Genomic DNA, 23,558 nt, shown 5'->3' on the forward strand with positions numbered 1-23,558 from the left:
TTTCTGCATGTTCATTCTGCTACTCCATACAAGCGCTTTCAGCCATTATCTTGTAGTTCAACTTATACATGTGTCCAACAGATACTTGACCTTGACCAGGCATTAGAGTATTGCCTAGCCGCTCTGTTCTTCCCTCCCTACTTAGACCCCTGCTCCCTGTGGATATCACTGCAGGGCAACTAAGGCGACCGGCAGGTCACAGTGCCAATTGCTTGCTAAACCACAACTGTGGTGATATTAAATTATCTAGTAACACTACAGCAACTGAATTCAATATGACAAATACTACCTCCTGTCAAAATTCTAGCGTCTGCACCATCTGTGGGACCAGCTCTGACCCCATTGTCCAATGTACTGAGTGCAAACAATTAATATGCAATGACTGTACACATTCTGACCTGAAAAAATTAAATAAAAGTCGGCGGAAATCATTCTGTTGTGATAGATGTCGACTCAGAAATTCTCAGAAAAGCCCTATAACTGTTGCAACGCCAAACAGCACGGAACCTGAGTCACTTTCCTCCTCTTCCGCTAACAAAGTTGAACTGCCGTACTCTAGTACATTTGAGACAAATATCATGCCAATAACTAGAAATACCGACTCTGAATCGTACATGGATGAAGCCTCTAATCCTTCTTTGGGGTCGCATCAAATCTCAGATGCATCAAATCAAACACATATATCTGTGCTGTCAGAAGATCTCAGCGCTAACTCCTTCCCTACGGAAACTCTGAATCCAACCTTTGGTATTCTGCAATCAACTGAATTCCAGGAACTACTCTTTAACACTATGCAGAAAATCCTCATTCAAACTCATCTAATCAGCGCACCTCATACTGCAAACTCTGAAATTCTCCTGGATTCTAATACACTCAATGAAGGAAACAGCGAGCTATCCACGCAGATCTGTGGTATAAAAACAATATTAACTAATCAACAGGCTGAAATTTCTGACATTAACGCCCAAATTAAAAATCTGACATCAATTATGTCTTGCCACTTAAGGGAAGCTAGGAAGAATTCTGAACCTACTCTCGAAACCAATGGGCTCAAAGTGAATACGAATTCTTCATTAACTGACGATGCCCTCAGTATTGAGACCAGATCTTCACCTTCCACCGGCCTCAATACTTCTACTGCTGCAAATATTAATTTGCCCAAGCCTGCTAACATTCATGACTCAAGTCATTCAACTGAGCAATTTATTGCTAAACAGACTCTGTTAGATGATTCTTCTGATGTAAATAGAACCACTCCTCCCACCTACTCTCCTCTGCGGAACAGTTCTGTCTGTACCTCTATTTCACAAGCTCAGAGTCACCAAGCGCAATCCTCTTCAACATCAGTTAAGGCAACATATGCAAAAATAACTGCTGCCACATCTAATGAGGTCTGCAAACCTGTCTGTAGATCTGCCGCCACAGCGAGTAAACCTGTTTCTAATTGCCAGTCTCAAATATCACACCAAAGATCAAAACAGAACAAACCGTCAGAAAATATTACAGCATCTATATCTCAAGATACTTTTTCCAAGCTTCCAGCCATAACTCATCAAACACAGAATGTAACTACTGCAGAAAAATCTCAGTTACTCAAACACAAGTATAATATCACAATTATTCCCACAAAAGACCGAATTTTTCTTTGTAGACTTGGACCCGCCACTAAATCTGAAGATCTTATCAACCTAATTAAAGAAGAATATGGTTTCGGAGTAGATGTCCGTTCTCTGAAGACACGATGTCCCGCCTACTCATCTTTTATAATAACATGCCTTCCATCACAAACAGAAAAAGTGCTGAATCTAAGATCCCTTTTATCAGGGGCTCTAGTAAAACGCTTCACGGACAGACCATCAAGGGAGTCCAAAATCTCCTCTCCACCGGCATAGCAATCAGATACCCCGCTATCTACACATACTACGTTCTCCTCTCGTCATAGAATCCCCAGATCCCTACTGTTCAGTGTTTACCTTCAGAATTGCAGGAGTATAATTAGTAACCTAAACCACTTCAGAGCAATCCAAGGCTCACATATTTACGACATTTACCTGCTCACTGAAACCTGGCTCTCCATTGATATTGATGATCAGGAGCTTATAGATGGACAATATACAATCCATAGAAAGGACAGAGGATCTCGTGGAGGCGGAGTAGCTATTATACACTCTAACCATATACTCTGTGAAACTGCATCAAATTTCACAAATATTGAATCAGTATACTGCCTTCTTCATCTTGGCAAGTTAAAAGTTTTAATAGTATTGCTTTATTTTCCACCTCCCTTAACTAATATAGACCTCCAGTACTTAGAAAGCTCGCTGGAATCAATCTTCCCACTAATTCAATCTGCCGACATAGCAATGGTTTTGGGTGACTTTAACTGTCAAATGGCCAATTTAGGATCTTCTTCTCCATCACTGCAGACTAGGGCTCTATTTAATATGCTTCACAGTTATGGTCTGGAACAAATTTGCAACTTTCCAACCAGAGAAAATGCCTACCTCGACCTAATATTTTCCTCTACACATATAGATGTTCACACCGACAACCCCATATTTCACTCGGATCATTCACCAATTACTTTTGACATCACAGTGACTTCTCATAACTTCAAATGCAGCTCCCATACTCCTCGTTTCAATTTCAGAAAGGCTGACTGGCCTCTGCTCAACCTAGCTCTAAGAAATGTAGACAAGCAGCTCGCTGACGCTATGGATGACATCGATGTGCTCACCAACAACCTGATTAACTGTGTCCATTCAGTTATATCTGACATTGTTCCTCAATCCCACCTTACCGCACGCTCTACCTACCCGCACTGGTATAACAGTGAACTAATACGTAAAATTAAATCCAAAGAATTCTACAGAAACAAGTATAAGCAAACAGGTGACAGTCAATACTATGAAATATTCAGCCAACTCCGCAAAGAAGTGAAAACTCTCATATTAAACTCCTACAACATGTATACAGAGTCAGTTCGGGATAGTCTGCTTACTCACAGAGATATCAAACCATTCTGGAATTTCATGAAGCATAAGAATATAACCAGTAGAAAGTTACAACTCCGTAACGCAGATGGAATTCTCTTATCTGACGAATTCAGTATTGCTCAAGAGTTTGCCAAACACTTTTCCAGAATTCAAACAAATGATACATTGAGACCTGCCTCATTTCCTGACTTCACACCTGTTAAAGATGATATCCTCATTAACCTCTTTATCACTGATGAAGATTTAAATTCGGCATTAAAAAGCATGAGAAATGACTATACTAGAGGCCCACATGACATTCCAGGTTTATTTTGGAAAAGGACTGTCACTACATTGAAACCCCTCATACTGCGGATCTTCAACCTGTCTCTCAGGCTGGGGAAGTATCCTAAGCACTTTAAGCAGGTCAATATAGTTCCTATTTTCAAAAAAGGTGATAAAAATGACGTATGCGATTACAGACCCATAACCTTGCAAAACAGCCTGGCTAAACTCTTCGACACAGCAGTGCACAAACATCTCTTCGAATTCTTCAAGCCTTTTATTGATCAGAATCAACATGGTTTCTGCAGTGGCAAGTCAGTAGTCACAAATTTACTTCCTTTCTGGCAATACACCTCGGAAGCTCTTGATAACCACCTACAAGTTGATGCAGTCTACACAGACATATCCAAGGCATTTGATAAAGTCCCGCACGAACAACTTCTGGAAAAACTTAAGCTATATGGTATCCGTGACCCTTTGCTCTCATGGCTACGCAGCTATATTACGCATCGCTCCTTGAGCGTTATCATAGATCAAGTGAACTCAGACTGTTTTATACCACTAAGCGGAGTACCACAAGGCTCTCCCTTAGGTCCTCTTCTCTTCATTGTTTTCGTAAATGATCTTCCTTCTTTCATGTACACCTCCAATGTTCAAGTTGCTCTCTATGCAGATGATCTTAAGATCTACTCAGCAGTGAAGGAGACTACCGATTCTCAACAGCTTCAATGTGCTCTCAATAAATTCTCTCTGTGGCTATCTCTGAATGGCTTGTCTGCTAACCCCTCGAAGTGCAAAGTAATCTCTTTCTCATCTTGCAGATCTCCACAACTAATGAATACGGAGTATAGTATTAACTCTGTGATCATCGAAAGGTGTGACCAAGTTAACGCCTTGGGGATTCTCTTCTCCAGCAGTGCTAAATTCGATGCCCATGTCCTTAAAATCACCAGCAAAGCATTCAAAACACTGGGATTCATCAAACGGAACACATACAAGTTCAAAAGCTACAGATATGCGGTTATCCTCTATAAAACTATTGTTCTGCCAATCCTTGAATTCAGTTCACCCATCTGGAATCCTCACACAAAGACTTTAACTAACAAAATTGAAGCAGTCCAAAAAAACTTTGTCCGTTACCTTACGTACCGCAATCCTCTATTCTATCACTCAGTGTATTATGAATCGCCGTGTGATTACTTTCATCTGAGGCCTCTGTGCACTAGAAGAGTTACTGCTGACATCGCCCTTCTAGCCAAAGTAATCACTGGAATTTACGAAGCATCTGATATCCTGAGTAAAATAAACTTCAATGCTCCTTGTAGACAAGTCAGGAACCTTACACCGTTTCGCCTTGACTCTGCCAACACGGACTTAATGAAGTTCAGTCCACTGAACAGAATCAGCAAATCAGCAAATGACTCTCTCATTGACTTCTTTGACAACTCCCAATCACTGATGAACTCCATCCACAAGTTTGCCTCTTCACTTAAACTGCAAAGTGACTAGCTCACATCTAATTATTGTAGTTTATTATTATTTGTTATATTATTTTTCTATTCTCTAACGGATTAATTATTACTTGTTTTACCGGTAACTTAACTTAATACAATCCTCTTTTGTACATATGCTTTTATTGTTTGAATCTATATCAATGTTTATCGTCCTGTTGGATTTCATATTATTGTTATTATGTTTATTGATCTGATCTCAGATACACTGTTAATGGTTACCTGTTGTGTATCTTGTTATTAATAAAATAAAATAAAAAAATAAAAATATACCATCATCAATATCATTTATAAATACAGAAAACAATAATGGACCCAATACTGAACCCTGAGGGACTCCACCAATAACATTAGTCCATGATGAGCAGTGTCCATTGATTACCACTCTCTGTCTTCTCCCCCTCAACCACCCCTTTATCCATAGCAGCAATTTGCCTCCAATGCCACACTGCTCCAATTTGTGCAGCAGTCTTCCATGTGCAACAGTATCAAAAGCCTTTCTAAGATCCAAGTATATAATATCAAAGTTATTCCCTGCATCCAGTTCTTTTGTGACTGCATCATAATATCCAATCAAATTGGTCAGGCAAGACTTCCCCTTAACAAAACCATGCTGTGTCTGAGTTGTAACGGAAGTCTTGTCTAGCTGATCCTGAAGTGCTTCTTTAACCAGTGCCTAGATTAATTTTCCGGGAACAGAAGTTAAACTCACAGGTCTATAATTACTTGTGTCAGCCTTTGATCCTTCTTTGTGAATTGGGGTCACATTTGCACATCTCCAATCCATGGGTACCTCCCCTGAGTCAAAGGAAGCTGCCATAATAATGGCTAAGGGTTTGCTAACCTCCTTTGCTGCCTCCTTTAATATAACTGGATAGATCCCATCCACCCCAGGTGCCTTTCTTGTGTTTATCTTCAACAATTTCTCCTCCAATTTACTGTCAGTTATTACAAGATTCTCTAGCTTACTGCTAGAGTTGAATACACCTCTGGCATTCCCCTCGCTGAATAACTCCTCACGTGTGAATGTTGATGCAAAATATTCATTTAGTTTGTTGGCTACCTGAGCAAGATCATACAACAGTCGACCCATCGATATCAAGTGGACCAATCTGATTCATCCCCTTCCTTCTAGAGTTTACATAAGTAAAGAACTCTTTGCTGTTTTTCTTTGCATCCCTTGCTAAAGATTTCTCGTAATCTGCCTTCGCCTGCCTAACATCCTTTGTAACTTGGTCACAGATCAACTTGTATCTATCATAGGCTTCTGTGTCACGTGTTAATTTGCATGTATCCCATGCATTTTTCTTCTCTGTCTCATTAGTTCATCTGACATCATTTAGGCAGTTCATCTGACATCCATTTAGTCAAAATTTAGTCTTTCCTCGATTTGAATTTATGTCACCTTAAGTTCGTAATCTGAACAAGTGGAGGAATCCCATCAGAATTCAGCGTGTTCAACCCATTCAAGGCCTTATACACCTCAATCAGATCACCTCGCAGGTGCCTCGTCTTCAGCCGCTGCAATTTGCAGAACTTAAGCCTCTCTTGGTAAGAGGATCCCTTCATTCCACTCACCAATCTTGTTGCCCTTCTCTGTACACGCTCAAGAAAATCTACATCCTAAAATAAGACCTCCAGACCTGTATGCAGTACTCAAGGTGTGGCCTGACCATTGCCTTATACAGAGGGACAATCACCTCCTTTTTCCTGCTAGCAAAATTCCTGTTTATCATTGACAAAATACCATGACCTGGTCTTGCAGCTTGTCTGCATTGTTAAAAAAAAAACTTCATATCTGACTGCACACAATTACTCCCAGGTCTTTTTCATTTTCTACCACCTTAACTGTAGTACCACACAGTTGGTACGTTCCTCTGGGGGTTACTTCTACCCATATGCAGTACTTTGCATTTGTCAATGTTAAACTTCAGTTGCCACTTCTCAGCCCATCTGGCAAAATTTTGCCATTAACAACCCTGCCAACCTTTGTATCGTCTGCAAACTTCGACACTAAGCCTTCATCAATATCATTCATAAATAAACAAAACAACAGTGGACCCAACACCGAATCGTGTGGGACTCCGCTAATAACATTAGTCCATGAAGAGCAGCGCCCATTGATTACCACCCTCTGTCTTCTCCCACTCAAGCATCCTTTTATCTATTGTAGCAACTTACCCTTAATACCATTCTGCTCCAACCTGTACAGTAGTCTTCCATGTGCAACAGTGTCAAAAGCTTTCCTGAAATCCAAGTATATGATATCGAAATTATTTTTTTCATCCAGTTCCTTTGTAACCACATCATAATATCCTATCAAATTTGTCAGATAAGACTTTCGCTTAACAAACCCATGCTTTGTCTGAATTATTGCTGCAGTCTTGTCTAGATGATCATGGAATGCATCTTTAACTAGTGACTACATTATTTTACCCGAAACAGAAGTTAAACTAACTTGTCTGTAATTACTGATGTCAACTTTCGATCCCCCTTTGTGAATTGGGGACACATTTGAACGTCTCCAATCCGTGGGGACCTCCCCTGAGTCCAAGGATGCTCTCATAATTATGGCTAAGGGTTTTTAATATAACTAGATAATAGTTATATTAAAAACCTCTTTTAATATAACTAGATAGATCCCATCCACCCCAAGTGCCTTTCTTATGTTTAACTTCAACAATTTCCCCTCCACTTTGCTCTCAGTTATTACAAAATCATTAAGCACCCTGCTAGAATTTGATGACGTTTTGGCATTCTCAATCCTTAATAACTCCTCATGTGTGAATGTGGTTGCAAGATACTCATTCAGTTTGTTTGCTATCTGAGCAGGATCATCAACAGTCGGACCATCGATATCAAGTGGGAAAATCTGATTCATCCTCTTCCTTTTAGAGTTTATATATGTAAAGAAATCCTTTCTGTTTTTCTTAGTGTCCTTTGCCAAAGGTTTCTCGTAATCTGCCTTCGCCTGCCTAACTTCCTTCGTGAATTGATTACAGACGAGCTTACATCTGTCGTAGGCTTCTGCGTCTCCTGATAACTTATATGCATCCCATGCATTTTTCTTCTCTGTTACGAGTCTCATTAGTTCCTTTGATAACCATTTAGGCATAAACCTTCAACAATATTTCTTAATAGGTATGAAACTTTTAGTAGCTTCCACGATTAATTCCTTGAATGCTTCCCACTTAGAATTTGCTGTTTGTAACATCGTCAGTTGATTCCACTGTACAGAATTTAAAAACTGTCTGAGATCACTGTAGTCACCTTTACGGAGGCAAAAACCCTTTCCTTTACCCCCGATGGTAATTATATCTTTAAGTAAATCCCACATCAATACACCGTGATCACTGCCACCTAGTGGTTCCTTCATCTGCAGATTCTTAATACACGAATGATCACTGCTGATAACTGATCGAGAGTATTACCCTCTCTGGTTGCCTCTCGAACCTGCTGCTGCAGAAACCGATCATCCAATAAATCCACAAAAGTCTTACTAGTGTGCGAGTGATCAACCAAAGTTCCAGTCAATATCTGGGAAGTTAAAAAATCCCCCATGTGCCTCTGTTCCGAGGTGACATTGGCCCCGAGTTCGTGTTTATGGATGATAACGCCACACCCCATTGCACTGCAGCTGTTGATATGCGTTTGGAAAGTGAGGTCATTTTTCGCATGGATTGGCCTGCCCGTTTCACGATCTAAATCAGATCGATCACATATGGGACGCTCTGGGAAGATGCCAGAAAATGTTCACCAGCTGAAGTTGGCGCTGATAGAGGAATGGACGATGTTACCGCAAGAACTTATCAAAATAATCCGAGGGACTTGGACACCCAGGATCCTGAGCTGGATATCATCATTCTTCTCTCTCTCTCTCGGGGTACTGTACCATGTAGCTAATATAATAATAATAATAAATAAATAAACATCAGGAAGAGAGACAGTGCCTACAGCTAATAGGAGACCAGAAATCAGAGAATAGGAGAATACCTAGACACTGAAGCAGAACTCCTCGCACTCAGCAAGAGACTACACCGATACAAAGAACTCCCAGAGGAAAATAAACAACCGCATCTTCGATGAGGACCAAAGAGCCTTCTACAGGAAACTGACCACCCGAGAAGAAGACGATCGAAGAGTTCTGGGGAAATATCTGGAGCAGTGAAGTAAGACATAACAGCAAAGCACCCTGGATAGAAATAGAACGGAAGAAAACGAAGGACATACAAGAGATGAGAGAGTGCGAGATTCGAGAAGTAAAACAGTCGATCAGGAACACCCACAACTGGCGAACTCCGGGAATTGATAACATCCACAACAACTGGTACAAGAAGCTCACCTGCAAAAGCAAGCACTTGGAAAGAGCAGTTCGCTCGAATGATAAGGCACCCGGAGACAATCCCGAAGTTTCTCTCTGAAGGAGTAACATATCTGAAGCCTAAAGATGAAGATACAAGAAACCGGCGAAATACAGGCTAAACACATGCCTCCCAACGATGTACAAGATCCTGACCAGCTGCATAACCAAGAAGATATCAGACCACTTAGAGAGTCAGAACATAATGGCCGAACAGCAGAAACGATGCAAGCGGAGGAGCATAGGATGCAAAGAGCAATTAACATTAACAATAGATGCCGCAATTATGGAGCAAGCCTTCAAGGAGCACCGCAATCTATACACGGCCTACATCGATTACCGCAAGGCCTTCGACTCTGTACCTCATAGATCGCTAATAGAGACCCTGAAGATCTACAAGTTCAATCCGATATTGACAAACTTCCTAGGAGCAACAATGGCGAAATGGAATACCACCATTAAGGTCGATAACATTACAAGGCCAATCCCCATTAGGAGAGGAATCTTTCAGGGAGATGCTCTGAGCCCACTATGGTTCTGTCTAGCACTCAACCCACTATCCACCATGCTCAACGGCAGCAAGTATGGATATAACCTCAAAGAAGGAAGAAATAACCCGTACACCCTCACTCACTTGATGTACATGGATGACATAAAGCTCCACGCGGCAACCGAGAAGCAACTCTAGCAACTACTCCGGATCACCGAAGAATTCAGCAAGGGCATCAGGATGGAATTTTGTCTAGAAAAATGCAAGACTCACACACTGCAACAGGGAAAATTAGTTGGTCGAAACTACCAGCTGTTGACTGGTAAAGAGATCGAAGCTATGACAGAAGGAGAGACCTACAAATACCTAGGGACGATACAGGCTGAGCAGTTGGAACATAAGGAAATCAAGAAGTGCCTGTCCGAAAAATATCAGCTGAGACTCAGAAGCCTGCTAAAAGCAAAATTGAACGGAGGGAACACAGTTAAAGCCATAAACACCTATGCAGCTCTAGTACTAACATACACATTCGGGTCATAGATTGGACTAACACCGAGCTAGAAGATATCATGTGAAAGACAAGGACAATGATGACCAAGAGTCGCCAATACCACCCCAAGTCAGCAATGGAGAGAATAACTATACCTCGGAAAGAGGGAGGAAGGGGTCAGAACAACAGAAAACAGCGATACTTAACCTGAAGGATTACTTCAAGAACAACACTGCACCATTCCACCAGGCCATAAGGAAGATAGATAAGTGGTGTACACCACTCAACCTAAGCGAGGAAACCCCTTCCGCCCAAACGGTACAAGAAACGACGAAAGAAAGATGTGCAAAGTGTCTTACTCCATGACAGACACCTACAATGACCTCGATAACATTGTTTCCAATGCATGCCTCACAAGCGGGATGCTGTTCCCCGAGATTGAAGGATTCATGCTGGCCATCCATGACCAGGTAATCAACACCAGAAATTATAGAAAATACATCGCAAAGGAGCCCGGAATGTCAGATAACACATTTCGACGATGCCACCTGGCCTTAAAAACGATCCAAAGCATCACCGCGGGGTGCAAGGTGATTACCCAGACTGAGTACACTCATAGACATGACCAGGTCGCCAGGATAATACATTAGAAGCTATCGAGGAAATACCAGTTGACCAAAGAAAGTGTACCATACTACAAGTACGAACCCCAGGCTCTACTAGAGACCTGAACCCACAAGCTGTACTGGGATCGCGCCATAATAACGGATAAGACCATCCCGCACAATAGACCGGACATAACCCTTGTGGACAGGATGGAAATGGTATGTAAAGCCTAGTAGCTTCCAAGATACGTTCTTTGAATGTTTCCCATTTTGAATTTGCTGTTCGTAACATCATCAGTTGGTCCCACTATATAGAATTCAAATACTGTCTCAGACCATCGTAGTCGCCTTTACGAAAGCAAAAACCTTCTCATTCTTTTCTTTTTTGGTGATTCCTGCTACTTCTGACTCTTGTTTTTTGCTGGTGTAGCAAAAGCCTCCGGCTTCCTTGCACCACATGGCTAATAATAACAATATCCTATGTTTTGGTAATATTTGAAAATTACAAAAGAGTTACTTCAATATTTCTTCATTGAATAATTTCTATCTTCAACTCTCCAGGCCTGATTAAAATAATTTAAGAATGATTTCAAAACGCACGACACCCCGGGATCACTTTGAACTTCTTTGAAATTATTAAATGTGTTCAACACTCTCAGAACATGAATGATTCGATGTCCCGGGGTCATAACCAAAAGCCCCAACCCAACCCCAGATTCATCAAACCCTCCATGAATCCATGAGTGACTAAAAATATGTCAGATACTAAAAATAGACGTTGATAAAATATACAGTATACCATAAAATAAAAATAAAATCTACTAAATAAAACTGTGATGAGGTAGGAAAGTTTCATAATTTATTGAGAGTTTGATGAATAAGGGGTCGATCTGGGAGTCCCAACCCATTTCGATCATAGTCGAAAGTCCCAACTTGGGACTTGCAACTGTGATCCCGGGGCATCGGAACATTCATGCTCTGAGAGTGTTAAACACATTTAATAATTTTAAAATTAGTTTTATGCGTTTTAAAATCGTTCTTAAATCATTTTAATCAGGCCTGGAGAGTTGAGGATAGAAGTTATCCTTTGAAGAAATATTGAGGTATTTCTTTTGAAAATTTCGAATATAGTTATTCTAAGAAGAAATATTGAGGTAAACTCTTCTGAAAATTTCAAATATACAATCTATGAATTATAACCTCTGCCCTATTTAAGATGAATTTTGGAAAAGCTACTCAATCGTTTCATTGTACTTCTATCGTGATGCGATTTTAAAAGGTTGCAAAATTCACTTTCACCAGTGACAACTGCAAAAATTAGGAAAATATGCTTAGATATTTTTAAAGTTTGAAGCATTCCACACGTGTTCTGTCTTCCTGATGCAACCGACAGTGATGACCCTCCATTATGGAATATGCACCTCAAAATTAAACAGTCTATTGATTCTTTGAATTTGAGAGGAAACAAATCACTGCATCTGTGAGTTTTATTTTTATATTTATTTCACACAGTACATGAAAGTTCCCAATAATTATCCCCAGGGGCTCACATCTGGTGAGTATGGGCTTGGCAAACTCAGGGTCCTGAGCTGGATATCATCATTCTTCTTTTTCTTGGTGATTCCCTTCTACTTTTCTCTCTCTCAGGGTAACGCAGGAATTTTTTTTTTTTTTTTGGCAGGTGCAGCATAAGCCTCAGGCTTCCTTGCACCATCTGGCTAATAATAATAATGCTTGAAGATAAGCAGTAAAAACAAATTAATGAATGAAGATAAATAATGAAGCCTTACTATCAGGTTAAACTTCAGTAAGAGACTCTTACCTTGGATCATTGCATCACAGAGAAATGAATCAGCTTAACTCCTACTACTGCTTCGCGATGATTGAACGATCTATTCCTTCATGCAATATTGTTTCTTGATTTAAAACCAGTTGTAAGAGGGGAACCCCTAAGCCGTTTAATGGTAAACAAGTTCCTCCTGGTGCACTAGTTTCAAATCAGGAAGCGACTTTATCGCTGGTTTAAAATCGGGAAACAAAATCAAGCGGAAGAATAGATCTTCCAGTGTGAAGCAGAGGGCGGAGCTAGATCTGACCATCATTTACTGTCGCATAGATTCATGGGTAAAGTCTCCAACTGAAGTTTAACCGAATATCAAACTGGGGCTCACATCTGGTAAGTACGGGCTTGGCATACCCAGGGTCCTGAGCTGGATATCATCATTCTTTTTCTTGGTGATTCCCTTCTCTCTCTCTCGGGGTAATTCAGAAAATTTTTCTTTTGGCTGGTGCTTCCTTGCACCATATGGCTAATAATAATAAAAAAATAATAACTAAAATAAATTAAGGTTCAAATTAACAAGGTTCATAAAGGGATGAAGAGCAGAAAGGGATACAGCATCTTCTCAACAAGCCTAATGTTTGAAAATCTCTATGGCTGATATTTTTAATATGTGATGTGAAGAGAAATTTCTGTTGGGTGTGGCGTATTCCAAAGTCTTTGTAAGAGTTAACTCTAGATAAAATAATAGAAAATTCTGATGCGATTTCAGCAGCTTCAGTAATGATGAGGTAGAGAAGTTTTAAGAACGCAACCGCAGCTGAGTTGGAAGATCTCCAGTTGTTAACCCTATGCCAGAATGGTCTAAGGTCTTTCCGATGAATAGTGCTGATGGAAGAAAAAGAATGGAATAGAGGGAATTAGATTGAAGAAAAAAGCTGTTCATTAATTTTAAGGTATATGGAGTGAACCTTAGATTTTGACTTTATTAATTTGATAAAAGAGGTTAGTTAAAACCAAGGATATTTTCAGTTTTTGGCTTGCAGCAAGGAACATGAGAATATAGGTGCGAAGATTATCAAAGATGAATTCGGTGAGAAAATTAACATCACTGGAGATGGATAAATAGATTAAAGGAGAAGAAAAAGAAGCATTAATTATAACTCAACCAGCTTTTCTGGTGTGATTTTAAGTGCCCAATGGCTCTTTTTTGATGAGATTTGTGATTTAAATGTTTCCTTTTGAATTCAAATGTTCATTACTAGTGTTATGGCTTACAAATCTATAACTAGCAGAGGCGAACTGGGTTAAAAATTCGTACCAGGATAAACTTGTAGTGGCCTCATACTAGTGTTTATGGCAATATTGTTTATGGCCAAATTCATACCAGCCTCCGGCCCACCAGGGTTCCCCAATAAGCCTTATGGCCAGTCCACCTCTGATAACTAGCGTTTAATTTTTTTTTGTAAATCAGTGATTTACAAAATAATTAAATGTATCAGGTAGGCATTCCCAACAAGCCATTCATGAACAGTGATCAGAGGACCTAGAGCATGCTATGAACAGTTCCCCAAACCATAACACCATTACTTTCAGCCTGCTGAACCACAACAGTGCATATTCAGGTGCCATGGCCTAATGTTGCTTTCTCAAAATGTGAATACAGCAATCAGCATGATAAGGTAAAGCATGATAAAACCAGAATTCATCAGATTAGACATTTCCAGGTTGGTGGTCTAGTATTGGTGATGACATGCTCAAGCACGGTGCAGTTTTTTCTTGTCTCACAGTATACATAGGTGCCAATGATAGCCATCAACTGCCAAAGCCTATATTGAGTTAATGTCCATCAATGTGGATATTGATTGGTCTTGCTGTTTCTACATTGTACTGGGTGGTTAGCTGGGACACTTCTGTATCACTACCATGTTATGAGATGAGACAGGTAAAACTAACCACAGGCATTGATCACATATAGCTGTTCCATGCGTGAACTCTTCTACATTTAACCACTGTTGAGTGAATCAAGGTAGACTTGACACCAAAGAGATGCACTTAACCATGTTGATTGTTGTTGATATTAGCACCTGTACCTTTTCCCCCGAACAATCATTCCATGTTCAAAGCTGAAAAGATCTTTCTGACCAACTGTTCTTCAGAGACACTAAAAACTGATTGCCTTATGTGAACTACAATCTTAGGTCAGCTGTTCCCAAGTTTGAGCCTTCACCAGCACCACTGACCAGCCCATTTCTACACAAAGTGGTGTTTTTAATAAAAAACAAACAAACAAACAAACAAATTTATTTGTTGCCTGGATCTTTTTTTGCCATATCTGAGTGAAATTTTTGAATTTAAATTTTAAAATTTGGCTGAGGATTACTGTTTAAATTTGAACCAAAAATTTTAAAAAATGGTTGTAGTTGAGGAAATGTGACATACAATTGTATTTGTAGCTAACCATTCATAGCTACATGCATGGACTGAAGAGTGCATATCACTGTTCACACCATTATTTTGTTTTTTAAATTAAATCAGTTTGTGTTCATTTCACATATAGACCAATGTTTTTAGGCTAAACTAAAGACTGTGAACAACTTTCTCATTAAGGAAAAAACATGTGATTAGAGAAAATTTTAATTAGAAATGGCAAAATCTAATTCTTAATACTAGATCCATTTTAGCATCAAATTCAAATATTTGAGCCCATATATGACAAAAAGGATTGGATGAAAAATAGCCTAAAAAAAAAAAAAAGGAATTTTTCCTGTAATTTTATGGCATATTACCAGGTACACTGAAAGGTCAGAATGCATGGGTACCTGGTTCCTGGTACCCCTATCACTAGTGGACAAACCAACTGCTTGCCAGGTATACAAGTATGCACACTGCATTCACGTAGATGGTAATTCGATGTCAGTATGGATAAATTTCGTGAGTTAACCGACTTTGAAAGAGGGATGATAGTGGATGCCCGACGATTGGGTCGCACAGGTGGTACAGAAATTGCACTATCCCTGTTTGACAGTATCAAGTCTTTCGGGAATATGCCATTTCCAGAATAACATCTCATCGTGGACAGAACTGTTGGCAGAGAAGGTGGCGAACGTGGCCATTGATGTGTCTCGCATTGTTTCAGCCAACCTGAGAGCAACAGTGGCACAAATCACCACCAACTTCAATGAGAAAGGTGCCAGAGTCTCTACCAAGACCATCAGGTGATCATTAGCCGCAATAAGTTATGGGAGCCACCAACCCACCAGAGTCCCATTGCTACCATCACAATACAGGACTCTATGCCTCAATTGGCTGAAAGAACATTGTCACTGGACCTTGGATGACTGGAGATGGGTCCCCTGATCTGATGAGTCCCGTTTCCAGTTATTTCGAGCAGATCGGAGGGTGTGCATCTGGTGGAACTGCACAAAGCTATGCACCTATCATGTCAACAATGAACTGTTTAGGCAGGTGGTTGCCAATGGTCTGGAGCATGTTCAACTGGTATCTCTGGTATGTCTTGCATCTCTGAAGAGTTCAGGTTAGGTGTCCATCCTTGCAGATCATCTGCATCTCTTCATGATCACTATGCACCCACAGGACATTGGACTCTTCCAGCAAGACAATGTGCTTCCCCACAGAGCAGTGATTACTAGGACATGGTTTGAAGAGCATTTTGCAGATTTTACCATCATGGAATGGCCTACCCGTTCGCCAGAGATTTGGATCCTCCACCCAGGAGTCTGACAAAATTATGGACAGCAGTACAGTGCAGCATGGATGGAATGCTTTCATGAACTAGTGGACTCAATGCCTTGCTGTGTGACTGCCCTTATCTGGGCCTACCTGTTACTAGGTAGGTATGCCACGATTTCTGTCCACTCAGTGTACACTAGCAGCATGACTGTACTTACATGTCTCGGGGCCCAAGGTGCTAAGCTCATGCAGGGGCCCCCTTTAAACATACCAGAGTCCAAAAAAAAAAAACTAAATCAGAAAAAAAAAAAAAAAAAAAAAGATATTTTTTACCGATCTGTTTAAACACAAACGTTGCAATACTGTGAAGTATAAAGAACAGTACTGAACTCTGTCGCAACACAGAGAAACTATGGATGGTCCAATTGAACTAGTTTACATAGAAGTAAAATTTCCATATAACAAATGGATTTAGAGGCCTGGGTACATTGTTCACACCTCTGGCCTTTAGGCAATAGAGCTCCTGATGTAGAATGCACGAATGAGAACACATGAATGTGTTACAGACATCACTGAATTGTGGAGTCCGTAACACATTTACAACCAACTCCCACACACTCTACCGAGAAGTTACACTGGTCAACTGCTTTCTTGTGTTCAGGGCCAGTGGTAAAGATTAAGGCATATCCCCGATGCAGATAATACACCGGGGTCAACCTGTGTTCTGCTGTTACACCCTATTAGAAAATTAATTAGGAGAGAGTGATTTTCCTTTATTCTGGAAATTAATCTGTTCTTTTGCAGAAACGAGTCATCCACACTTTCAGTAAATTTCACCTGTCTCTGTTTACATGTTAGGTAAAAGTGGGCCCTAGTTTAGATCAGGGTGTTAAAAAAACTAATGGCTAGTTTCCTATGGTTGGAGCCATCCATCAAACTGGAGGAGGTGGCCCAGAATTTATAGTTTAGCCACTGTGGTCTACTTAGTGGAACCTCTGCAATGTATGGGCCCTGGAGGACTACACTACCCTAATCCACTATTACATTAGGTTGGCATAATCATTTAAATTGAAATGTAAGTGTATACATATTTAATATAATATTTTTAAAATATTATTCATCCTAAAAGAAGTTTTGAAGCATTATGATTTTCTAAAATGTTAAGTAAACCTGAATGAGACTTCGGCATAAAAGGCAAAAATACATGGACATGGAAGACAGAATCTGATGCAGTAAACCTGCATCAGATCCTGCCATCCAAGTCCATGTATTTGTTAAAAAATTTAAATAAATCAGGGAAATATCCCAGTAGAATGACTGGCTAATATAAATCATATTAAACTGCAATAATGAATGGAAAATTAATAATTCTGCTGTTTCTTCTAAGAAAGAATTAAATATATATATATATATATTAAACAACTGAGTGTTCAGTGTCAGTATGAATAACTTGTATTTTTTTAATTTGTCACCAGCATACTGGATAAAATTGAATGCAGTTTTGTAATCATTTAATTTGGTAATATTGTATAGGTTTTTGTAGTCAACTATATTCAAATATTTTAGAATGAAGTTATAAATGTTAATTTATTTAGTGCTCACAGTGTGTATGTGATGCTAATGTTCACTAAGTCACAATTATATTTCACTTGTTTGTTTATTCATTATATGAATTTAAGAAGAAAGCATAAGTTAAGAATTAATCTGTAAACATGTGATTAATCTGTAAAAAAGTGTAAGAAATCTGTAAACACTACAGAATATTCCAAAGCTGTTAGGTTGTTAAATAAATTTTCTGTTTATACTCTGGGATGCCCAAGTAAGGTCGGAGGGGTTCAAAAGAGAGAATATAAGAATATTATATGGTATTTAGTAGTAACACAGGCTTGAACCACAGTCACTCAAAACATGCGCTTTCGTACTCTTGTACTTGACCACTAATGGATACAAAAAGTTAAAAGAAAATCACAAATTCGTAACTTTTGCATATCTCACAATTAAAAAGCATACAATAAGAAGCCAATTTATTAAGTCGACTGTCCAAAGAGAAGTATCTCCTTTAGCCTTATATCAGCCTCAAGGCATTTGGGACTGGGCCAAATGAAATAATGAGTGCTCTCCAGGGATGCTGGCCTATGCATCCTGTACCGCTCACCCTGGGTGGTAGCAGATCCCACCAGCAAGCAGCTTGCCACAGATGGCTCACATAATTGGGTTGAATTCTAGGGACAGGTAAGGCCAATGGAAGTATGACAAAGTCACTTATACTCCTGGAATCATTTCCAAAGATCCATACTACATTTTCTGTTTTGTTTTTTTCTGTTTTTTTTTATGAAAATCCCAAACACGAAAGGTATCAAAACCTACAGTACTTAGTACCGTGCACTGGTTGAAGGAGAAGTATGGGGGATGCCAGAAACTTTGCTCTAGAGACTAAACATGGATTTCACCACTTCAAGTCTCCAATAAGTAAAATGGCAGTATTGTACCGGTTGATGAGAGTCATCTACCATCTGGAAGTAACAGATGGATAACTGATTATGAAGGTATGCACTTGGTTATTAACAAAGCAAGTTGTCATTTAGAAACAGAACTACTGGCATCAAAAAACCAAAAATGAAAGAAAATATTCCCATCATACTTCCACACCAGCTTACATTGTTGCCATCTGGCAAGAAATCCACTGATTAAAGCTACTATTGAACTGAAAATAGGATTTGTCAGATCAGATAATCCCTTTCCCACTCAGAATATGTCCAGTGCCTATGCCTAGCTGCTTGTTTTTAGCTGATAGAGTTGGAACTGTTACCATTTCTCCATCTATGACAGGATCAGACAAAGTCCACTCCTGTATATCTTTTTGTACATCTCTTGTACTATACTCTTATTTCACTGATAGTAGCCACACAATCCTTTTTATATCGTCTGTTGGCCTTTCCCACCAAACTCTGGCACCAGGATTACTGGATATTTTATGGTTGTTGGACTATTCTCAGTAACTGTAGACAGTTACTGAGAATGAAACACCCCAGCAGAACCATCTGCGATCCTTGCATCAGCAAGTCCAGTGCTATCACTTGGGCCATGCTATTGGCCCATTCTTTCACTGATTTGCTTATGTATAATATATAGACCAAGACAGATAGCAATTCTTTAATGAGGTGGTTGATTCCTTGAATCAGGAAGCACCTATTAAATTAGCACTCAATGTATTTACCATTGCCAAGACATAACTACAAATTATATGTGCCGTTATAAAATTTCAGTCTCGGTGCAAGCCACTTTATGGTTTGCACTAAGCAATTTTTACTTGACACATTAATCAATCTCATGGCTTTGTTTTGATCTAAATTCCAAACAGCCTAACCCAAACTCAGGAATAATGTCTTAAAGAGCAGTTGATGTCAGACACTTTATCCTGTGGGGTAGTATCTGGATGGATGGAGTGGTCTTCAAGAATATTCTCCATGTGTTGAAAAAGTGGCTTCATATATAAATATGTGCTTGCATTCATGAGAAAGGTTGCCATTTTCAACATACATTGTAATCACGTGGACGGTGTGTTGTTAAGATGATGATATACTAACCTTTGACTTCTTATTTATGCTGTCTGCATTATTCTAAAAACAAAGCTGGGTTCTGCAACATTCCAATCACCCCATATTTTTGGTCTTGCTATTTCTTAACTCATATTTCATCATATCACTGATATACACAGTGACAGAGTAGTCACAGTGTACACAGTATTGTCATATTAACATCATCATATTAACAAACGTAAGTATTATATTATATTGGCATTCGGTATTTGCCTTCTTTTGGCAGGGTCTGGTTCATGCAATTTATAAATTAGTGGCAAGCAAAATGAGGGCAAGTGGTGTGACTGCACTGCCTGTAAACTCTTCAAGCTAACATGATCTAGCTTCTTTGTTGGTGAAACTGTAGAAATATCTCCTCACATCAGTTGGGGACAGCTCTTGATCCATTTGAAAGGATTCAGTAATTTCTTTGCTTCACTAACGGGACACAAATCAACTGTTCTAAACAGCTGGCAAGTGACACTGACCAATTCTATCCTGCTATGAAACCAATTGTACAGAGCTATCACTGATATATGAGAATAAGTGATCTAACATCAGTGCTACTTAAAGTGTGGTCCGTGGAAGGGTGCAGGTCCGCAAACTGTTTGTTACGGGTCCGCAAGATTTATTTTTTATAAAAGTACCAGTCCATGACAGATTGGAAATAAGCTGGTCCTTCACCACAGATCTACATTACCAACACCATCATAAGGAGTATGCTGGTAGCACTGGTAATATTCCCTTGTTGGTAAATCAAAATAATTATTACAATTCTCTGAAAACTTAAAAGCAATGACTGAATCATAATCAAACAATCCATATATACAATTATAAAAAGATTTAATAGCAAATCAATAATTACATATTACAAAAATTCCTTTTTACGCCTAAAAATAAAACAAATATTCAGCTCTATTTGATTTATAATACACTGCATTCAGATTGAAAGAAAAATTTTTAGCGCTTTACATAAATATTCAGTTATTTATAACACAAAAAATAACAATGCTGTCTGAATCTACAGACATTCTTATTTTAATCCAAGCTGTTAAGAAGTAAATATTAAAGGAGACTATCTGTACAAGGATGCCATTAAGATATACTTTCAGATGAAAAACAATTATATGATGCAATTTTCCTCTTATGTGAGGAAACCAACTAAGGAATACTGTTCTAGGTTCACGCCTAAATGGATGTCGGACGAATTAATGAGGCTCATAGCAGAAAAGAAAAATGCATAGGATGCATATAAATTATCACAGAAGCCTACAGCAGATATAAGCTAGACTGTAATCAAGTCACAAAGGAGGTTAGGTAGGCAAAGGCATTTTACGAGAAATCTTTGGCAAAGTATGCAAAGAAAAACAGCAAAGAGTTCTTTACTTATGTAAACCCTAGAAGGAAGGGGATGAATCAGATTGGTCTACTTAACATAGATGGTTTGACTATTGATGATCCTGCTCAAGTAGCCGATAAATAAAACGAGTATTTCGAATCTACATTCACACACGAGGAGTAATTCAAGGAGGGGAATGCCAGAAGTTTATCAAACTCTAACAGGGAGCTAAGTGATTTTGTAATAACTGAGAGCCAAGTGGAGGAGAAATTGTTGAAGTTAAACATAAAAAAAGCACCGGGCATGGAATCTATCTAGTTATATTGAAAGAGGCAGCAAGGGAAGCAAACCCTTAGCCATAATTATGAGAGCATCCTTAGAGTCAGGGGAGGTCCCCATGGACTGGAGATGTGCAAATGTATCCCCAATTCACAAAGAGTGGTACAAATAATTATAGACCTGTTAGTTTAACTTCTGTTCCAGGGAAAATAATGAAGTCACTGGTTAAGGAGGTGATACAGGATCACCTAGACAAGACAGCAGTAATAGTGTTCAGACACAGAATGGGTTTGTAAAGGGGAAGTCTTGTCTGACCAATATGATTGGATACTATGATGTGGTCACAAAGGAACTGGATGCAAAAAATAATTTTGATATATTTGGATTTGGAAAACTTTTGATACTGTTGCACATGGAAGACTGCTGAACAAATTGGAGCAGTATGGCATTAAGGGCAAGTTACTGCAATGGATAAAGGGATGGTTGAGTGGGAGACAGCAGAGAGTGGTAATAAATGGACACCTCTACGTGGACTAATGTTATTAGCAGACTTCCCCAGGGTTTTGGTGCTGGGCCGATTGTTGTTTTGTGTATTTATCAATGATATCGATGAAGGTAATGACAGTAAAGACAGTATGCTACTGCAACGGGATCTAGAAAAGTTAGGCAGATCGGCTGAGAAGTGGCAACTGAAGTTTAACATTGACAAATGCAAAGTACTCCATATGGGTAGCAGTAATCCAAGAGAAATGTACCAACTCTGTTGTGCTACACTCAGGGAGGTGTAGAATGAAAGAGACCTGAGGGTAATTGTGCAGTCAGATATGAAGTTCTCTGAGCAGTGCAGACAGGCTGCCAAAGCAGGTCATGGAGTTTTGTCAATGATATATAGGAATTTTGCTAGCAGAGACAAGGTAGTTATCCCTTTGTATAAGGCAATGGTCAGGCCACACCTCGAGTACTGTATACAGGTCTGGAGGCCTCATTTTAGGAAGGATGTACAGTTGCTAGAGCAAGTACAGAGAGGGGCAACAAGGTTGGTGAGAGGAACTTACAAAGAAAGTTCGAAGAGTGCACTTACGAAGAAAGGCGTAAGTTGCTCAAGTTGCAGCATCTGGAGACTAGGCATCTGCGAGGTGATATGATCGAGGTGTATAAGGCCTTGAATGGTTTGAGCAGGCTCAATGCCGACAGGATACCTCCGCTTGCTCAGATTAAGAACCTGAGGGGGCATAGATTCAAATTGAGGAAAGATAGTTGTAGAATAGATGTGCAGAAGTTGCCTTTAGCCAGTGGGTAGTTGATTGCTGGAGCAGACTTCCATCTGTTGTTGTGGAATTTGATAGCTTAAATAAATTTAAGGCCGAACATCTGGAGTGACTGGATGCGCGAAATGGGTTTTTTTTTTTTTTTTTGGCTGATGCTTGCTTTCTTGCATTATATGTCTCAATTAATGCTAATACTAAATGCTTAAGGCACCCCATATTTAGATATAACTTTACAGAAGTATGAAAATAATTGCATTTGTATAAACTTTAATTCACGATAACAACATACTGAAAAGTAAATACTGTGTGTTGAATAAAAAATACTTACTTTAAAAAGTTGGCAATAAAAATGAATTTTAAATTTATTTTAGCTTAACGGTGCAATAAGATTATTACTATAATTATTACCACTCATATACCACATGAAATTAATGATATAGTTTATTAAGTTAATTGCCTAAATCGCTATACAATTTAAGGAGACATTTCAGGTGTCTTACCGATACCTATCATCAGACCATGCTGCTATCAGAGTCCTGTTGCTGATGTTCTTATGCATTTCAGGTTTCCGGGCACATCGGCAAGAGGAGTCTGACAGCAGCATGGTCTGATGATGAGTATTGGTAAGATGCCTGAAAAGTCACCTTAAATTGTATAGTGATTTAGGGGATTAGCTTAAGAAACTGTATCATTCATTTCACATAGTATGAGTGGTATTAATTATATTAATAATCTTAATGGAAAATAACCATGCAACGTCCTTCCCTAACTATATTAGTTAACCATTCCCCTCGTGTAATTATTCCTGCAATGGGTTTTTTTAGATCATCTAATATAGGTCTTCCCTACAGGTTCAGGAACAAATAATTAGGAGATTTCCATCTAATATCAGCTTAGCAGTGATA

The 23,558-nt window shown here is 39.2% G+C and overlaps 1 protein-coding gene across 1 annotated transcript in view; it reads right to left on the reverse strand.

The window, feature by feature from the left end:
- LOC150075618 (uncharacterized) overlaps positions 1-23,558 on the reverse strand; it is a 35,240-nt gene that overhangs the window by 9,569 nt on the left and 2,113 nt on the right. The gene's annotated exons all lie outside the window — the stretch shown is intronic.

This window comes from Mastigoproctus giganteus, chromosome 14 (genome assembly GCF_048544385.1).
Source record: "Mastigoproctus giganteus isolate SK-2022 chromosome 14, ASM4854438v1, whole genome shotgun sequence".
In the NCBI taxonomy this organism is placed as follows: domain Eukaryota; kingdom Metazoa; phylum Arthropoda; class Arachnida; order Uropygi; family Thelyphonidae; genus Mastigoproctus; species Mastigoproctus giganteus.